This window comes from Cariama cristata, unplaced genomic scaffold (assembly GCF_000690535.1).
Source record: "Cariama cristata isolate BGI_N322 unplaced genomic scaffold, ASM69053v1 scaffold41194, whole genome shotgun sequence".
NCBI lineage: Eukaryota > Metazoa > Chordata > Aves > Cariamiformes > Cariamidae > Cariama > Cariama cristata.
Window position 1 is genome coordinate 1 of NW_009611998.1, and position 7,105 is coordinate 7,105.

Below are 7,105 nucleotides of genomic sequence, written 5' to 3' on the forward strand. Positions count from 1 at the left end.
CTGCGCCGGGAGGCTCCAGGCTGAAGGTGGGTGTGAGCAGGGATGCAGGGCTGAGTTAGCAAGGTGAAAAGGCACTCGATTGCCAACCAGTGGGAATAAAACTGTGATAACATAAGGAACTGGAAAGGTAAATACTAAGTGCTCCAGCCCCCAAAGAGCCCAGGACCTGAAGTGGGGTGACTGGTGGGACAAGAGGAGCAGGGTGGTCCGGAGGAGGAGGAGGGAGAACGGAAGGGAGTGGGGAGAGAAACATCTTGGGGATAGCTACCTTTTCAGAGCCCAGAGCAGAGCTGAGGTCACCCCCTTCCTCCTTTACCAGCAGAAATCTGGAGGTTGACTGGCACGTGTGGTTCTTTCACTCTCAGGGCCTTCCTGCCCTGGCTGAAACCCCGTTACTGCCGTTCCTTGGTTAGGCCTAAAGCTTCGGTTCTCCGCTGAGATGCGTTAGTGCTTCTCCTTGGTGTAGCACCTCAGCTTGGGATCAGGGCAGACTCCTCGGCCATCTGTCACGCACGCTCTCCCCTAATGCTGCGGGGGAGATGAGGGGCGAGGCGCGGTGCAGAGCCAGACCTAGCTCTCCGTGCCCCCTTCCTTGCTGCTTGGCGGGGAAGAGCGAGCAGCTGTCGCCAGGCTGGGCTGCACGGGGATGATAACAGGCCCGAGTACCACGTGTTGCTGCAGCCCTGGAGCATAACCTAGAGCAAGTTACGGAGAAAGAACTTGAAGAAAGGCGAGAAGCAATGGCCTTTAACCGTATCCTTACTCGTGTTTCCTAATGATCTCTGTCTTCCCCAGCCAAGTCAACAGCCAGTCGCCCCTCACACCCCCACCAGCTCCTCACCCCAGTATTTTCAGTCCCCATAAAACTAAACCTCTGCCTCAGTCATGCCAGCAATGCCCTCCTCCTGCACCTCAGCATCTTCCCAACACCAATGCACCCAGGGACTGTTATCCCTCAGCCCTCTCAGCCCCCGTATCATCTGAACATCCCAGCATCCTCCCAATAACTCAACGCCAGCAACTACGCTCTGGAGCCCTTCTAGCTCTTGCATTAAACCCTGTTACTCTGTAGCCTCTACACCCTCACGCCCCCGCATCACCAACGACCCTGCTCACCTTCAGATTTATCCGTTATCTTCCCAAATGACTATTCCTACAACAACTCCCTCATCCCCAGTGCTGCCCAAGTCTCCAAGGTCTAGTTCCCAGTGTCATCCTGAATACCTTCTCCAGCTGCCTCCTCCTCTCCATGCGAGGGGAGCTGGATGCAGAGACCTCACCAGCAAAACAGGACAACCCTTTCTTGTCTTTTCTAGATACAGTCGACTCGATCCCGAGGGCTGGAGTTCCTCCCAGCTGACCTTAGACACCTGCATCCAACCAAGTGACCATCAGTTTCCTTTACAGTGAATGAAGATGACTGGACACTTTTAGGGCACCGTTGCTCTAACTCAGTTTAGGTATTTACTTTGGCTGCCCCGAAAGCACCATTATCTCTCTAATCACTGCAGGTGGAGACAAGGATTAGCTCACGTAGGTATGTCCCTTGTTGACTTATAAAGTTTGTTGAGATGATTGCACCCCAAACAACATTGCATGTTTACCCTTATTTCTTAATTCATGCTCAGCGGTGATCTTTATTTTCCTTCAAGCAGTATTTCAAGTTTCTAGGGGACTGTCCTGTGTCATGAGTTTGCCCAGCAAGGGGTCAGCAGCAGCAGCACCCTTGGCCAATCAATGCCATCCGCACACATAACCACCCCACACCACACCATACCACACCATACCATACCATACCATACCATACCATACCATACCATACCATACCATACCACACCACACCACACCACACCATACCACACCACACCATACCATACCATACCACCTAGTGGTACGAGCTTGGATCTCAAAGCATGGTGTAGAAAATAAAATGTATAACACAGCTGGGAAGGTCAGTGTGCCCCAGTTTGATCAGCTTGACCAGGATGGGTTGAAAGTTACAGAGACTGGAGAATGGGGGAGATGATAACATTATGCACTGGAGAAATTCAGGGTGGACTCATGTCTGGAAATCTCTGGGCAGTTTTTCCTATTGAAAATAATAATGTAGAACTGGAAAGAGTTCAAGAAGGGCCACAAGGGCACGGAGGTTTGGGACCAATTTCACACAGGGAGTGCTTGAACAAGCTCCAGTTTTTAATGTCAAAAATAGAGAGGACTACAGAGAAAAAGATGAAAAATAAATAAGAAGAAAGTGAACAGGAAACTACTTCTCACTCTCTCTTCTGTTACAAAAATCAGACAGCAACAAATGAAATTGGCAGGGACCAGGTTCAAGACAAGTAAGACGCAATGGCTACTGGCACAAGAGTTAACCAGGCAAAGAACGGTATAACTCTTTGCCACATGATGTAGTGAATACTGAGATGTTTACCACCTGTCGGGAGAGCATTCAGGGCTTCTACACCATACTCAGAGAGTGCGGTCTGATAATACTTCTATACTCTGGACTTCAGATAGATACGTATACACGTGTGTCTTCCTGTGCTTACAACCTCTCGGCTCATGGCCACGGCTGGCAATGGGGTACCTGCCTCGGCAGAGCTGTGCTCCAGGATGTGGAGATGTTCCTAGGGAAAAAAAAAAAAGTGTTTAAGTATGAAACAAAATTCACAAACAAATACATAGTGTGCAAAGATATATATAAATATATCTAAGATTTTTTTCAGTTGATCTTGAACAGTTGTTGTCAAAGTTTTACAACAGAAAAACTAAAAATGTTTTTTTATTGTGCACTGAAACAAGAAAATCTGAAGTAACATCGTCTTTCAAAAATTAATCTTGGCTCCAAGCTCCTTTTACATAGTATAGGTTGGTTGCTCATTCACTGAGTATTTTCATTATGGGCTTCTGCAGGGAAGAAGATTTGTAGCCATATTTATTTGAAGTCTGTATTACAATGAATAAGCATAAATAATGTATGTGAGAAGGCAGGGTAGGATTGTTTGGCAGCCTTCAATCTGTCATTCCCATGACTGCTAACCTGGCAATCTTAACGTAGCTCTTTGTGTGGGACAAATTATAAACCGAATAATCCTGAGGTAAAGCTTTCATTGCCTACGCAGTACTGAATGTATTTATTTTTCAATTCCATTCAAGTCCCAAGTGCTGTCAGAGTGCCAACGTTTCAGTCAATATGATTTTTCATACTGCAAATCTTCTTTGTTTGGTTTAAAATGGAGCTGTCACCTCTCTCGTTGATGACTGGGGCAATGGTTTTTACAAAGATATCGAAAACTATTGAAACTTTTCAAGGTCTGCTGCAAATTTCCATAGGGAGATGAGGTCGTTGAGCCTCTCCGGAGGCTGCCAGAGGACCTTGTCATCTCTTGAGCCTTTCTCGCTCAGTCTGGTGGTTCCGTGGGTGACGTGGTGCCCAGCGAGAGCTGCAATGAGCACATCCCGTAGCCAAGAGCCTGAAGGTCGCCATGCAAAAGCATCACCTGAAAGCAAGGGCTCTGCAGGGCCCCCTCAATGTGCACCTTCAGCAACACCAAGCACAGTAACTCTTCATGGTGTCCCAGCGTCAACTCATTGCAGCGGAGGAATATTACTCCTTAACGCACATCTCCCGCCTTCCGCGGTGCTTTGAAAGGCTTTTTCTCCCCTTGTACATGGGCAGGCAGTGGTTTGCCTGGGAGCTGCGAGGGGAGCAGATCTCCTGATGCTCTCCAGCAGTTCCTTCCCTCCTTCTTCTTCATATACAAGTGAACAGGGAGAGGGAAGGAGAAAACTGAGCCCACTTCTGGGGATGCAGCTGCTGAAGATCCAGTTTAAGCTGCCAGAGAGATTCCATCTTTATTTCCTACTGCAGAACAAAATACAATTACCAAGGATTTGGTTAATCTATCACCAAAAAAATCAATTGACCTAGAAGGCTGATGCTTTTCTTTGTATCACTACAAATGATCCATCCTTTTGCCGTTTCAACACCAGTGGCATTAAAGTTTTAACAACTAAAAAAAAAACAAACAAACAAAAGTAACTATGTTAAATTTGTAAGCATCCACCATGAACAAAATAAAAATAGCTTAGGATGCTAGAATCATTCCAAAGCAAACACAACCTAAAAATAATGAAGCTAAAGTTAAATTTAACAGAAATCAAATACATTAAGATCCAGGAAATCTTAAGCTAAAAAAACCCCCACTTTGCTCTGACTCTTTAAAAAGTTATTTCAGGATCATAAACACTATTTGAATTTATACTGAGCTGGGATTTTTTCGATGTCTTCCCTCTATATTTTCTTGTTTAGGATTCTGGCCTTTACAAATGTTTAATATTGTGAATTTATGAAGCAATTAAGCATTTAGAAATGGACATTCCCAATTGACTATTATGGCTAGATTATTTTTTAGGAGACAAGGGATTCAGGACAAAGACACTTCTTCAATTTAAGACATAATCAGTTCAAAAGTTGAGCAGTGCTCTGCATAAGAGAATTTTCATTGAATAATGAAATTTTTTAAACAAAACCAAAAAACATATACTGCTATTTACTTCACACTTGGTAAAAATATCATTCAAGAGCACAATTAAACGTAATCTTTGATGAGAATCTCTTCTGGTTTTCAAAACATCAGCAAGAAGATATTCAGGTTGTACATTTTGCGTCCATGCTGATGTATCCTCTTTTCAAAATTAGTGTGGTTGCTACCAATACTCTTCTGAAAAGCCCCAAAGTTTCTGAATTGCTCTTGGGGTCATCTTATTCTCCTGGGTTTGGTGGACGCATTAGCTAACACTGCTATGTAGGATACATTTCCTTTTTCTTTTTTATGTAAGCAGCTGGTGCAAACTCCATCTGTTTAAAAATTAGTTGTCAAGTATTTTCTTCTTTCCTGGGAGACAGTTTTTATTTATCTCAATTTTCCATAAAGGTGGGTTGAGGGGGCCATTCTGTTTGGGAGAAGGAGGGGGAAAAACCACTGCTTCACCTAGGAGGGGCTGCATCCATTTCAAATTCCTTTGGTTTGGAAAAAGCATCAGAGTTAGGCCAGAGGGAAAAATGGGAAGGGCCAAAAAGCACAAAAAAACCCCCAGTTATGAGTTGTAGACTCTTTATTTATTTTGAAGGAAAAGAGCTGAAGTCCTAGCTTTTTCTGTGTGAGGAGATAAGTCCTAGCTTTTTCCTGTCCATCGGTGAGTAACTGAGATTATCCCAGTTGGTAACACAGCAAAATTCACCCTGAGTCTGATGTTTATGAACTCTCTCCCCCAGACAGCCATGAACTTACAAGTTATTCACTCAAATGCCACAAAATAATGAAAGTTTCAGCTGGAGAGCAACCGCGCTCAGCCAATTTCAACAGCAGTAGTGTCACAAGGTCCATCTCACCAGGAGGAGTTAGTTGGTGGCTTCTCCAAACCCGTTGAGCCAAATCTCTCAGCGCACAGTCCTTTTCAGATCTTCCTGAAGCTATACGGAGATCTTAAAAAAACAAATTTCCCTTTCCCAGACACAGCACTGCCACAGAAGACCAGCTTTTTGGGGAGATCCCTGTTGTTACTGGATTTAATGGGTTAATCCCATCGGCACAGGATCTTTCAGACCTGAGGGTTTCCGAGGATTTTCTCCAGCAAGGATGCTGGGGCCTGAGTCACCAAATCACTGGTGGGACAAGAGATCCCAGGCTTTTCTAGGTAGTCCCCTGTGTTTTGGGGGCTCTCTGCTGAGAGGAGTACAATGCACGGAGGGCTGCTGAAGTACCTGGCATCCTGGCAGGAACATGGATGGTTCAAAGCAGATCGGCTTGTAGCATCCAAATTACTTTTCAATTCCTCCCAGATCTTCTAACACAAAGGTGGAATTTACACTGCAGAGAGAAGGTTAAAACAATGGAAGTATTAATCGAGCAAAACTGGATTCAGTTTGTTGGAGGTCCTGTACACAGATCTGTGATTTACTTTAGGCTGGAGGCAACGTTTAGAGTTCCCTGTCACGGCTCTTAATTATGTTGTGCAGAGCTTATTTAAAATTGTAGCAGACAAGTATAATCTGCGTGTTTCGGATCAGGGTGGTTCACTCAGCCACAGGAAAACCCATGGCCTGCACTGGCAGGGGACAGCTCGAGGGCTGCTGAGAGGGGGCTCTGCGGGTACCAACTTCAGCTCTTCTCTTCCGTTATTTGAAGTCGCAAACAAGGAGCAATTTGAAAGCAATAGATGGAAATTAATTACTACTATAAATCAGGGAAAAAAGATCTAGGTAAATGGAGAAATCGGTTTTAGAGGATGCACCTCCTACTGCTGCTTCAGCTGTGCTTCAAAGTAATTATTTTTTTCTCTAGACAGAAAAATGAAGTAGGATGTAAACCAACAAGTGCATTATTAATTTGCAATTTATGGCATAGCAACAGCTAGCCAAAAGGATGCTGGATTAGCTGGCTCTATGTTTACTTTTATCTATCCACATTCTGGAAGGATGCACTTAATTCGGTGTTCCTTAAGTTTTAACTATGGTCATGCTTTGGTAATTGAACTACACGCTGGGAATGGGATTTATATACACTTCTGACACCTGGCCATCACACCCTCCACTAAAGGATCACGGCAAAGGTAACGTAATGATTTTTTTGTAAATGATGTAGAGACTCCACGTACCTACTAAATGGATAAATTAAGCAACTTACCTTTCAGCAAAAACATTTTAAGGTAGCTTTACAGGATTAGTAAAATTCACAGGCAATAACAGATGAATGACTGTGCTCTCATTGAAATCATCGTGCTCAGCATGGCTGCACGCTTACTTACACCTTTGCAACCGTTTTCTTCAGTACTGAGACTGACTACAGATTTCTGTTTCCCTCATCTTGCTAGACAGAATAGCACTAACAGGTTTATACTGAACAGTCAACACAGTTGAAGAACATCCCAGGGAGCATTTTCCAGGGTCTGTACTACCTGTGATAATTCATTCCTACACCTGTGATTTGACTTAGTAGCATTTTGCTCCTGCTTTTCATGGAAAAAGCTGCGCAGTATCTAAAGCATCACAGAGTCCAGGCACCCTCTGGCCTGGCTTGCCAGGGCAGTTTTCTGGCGT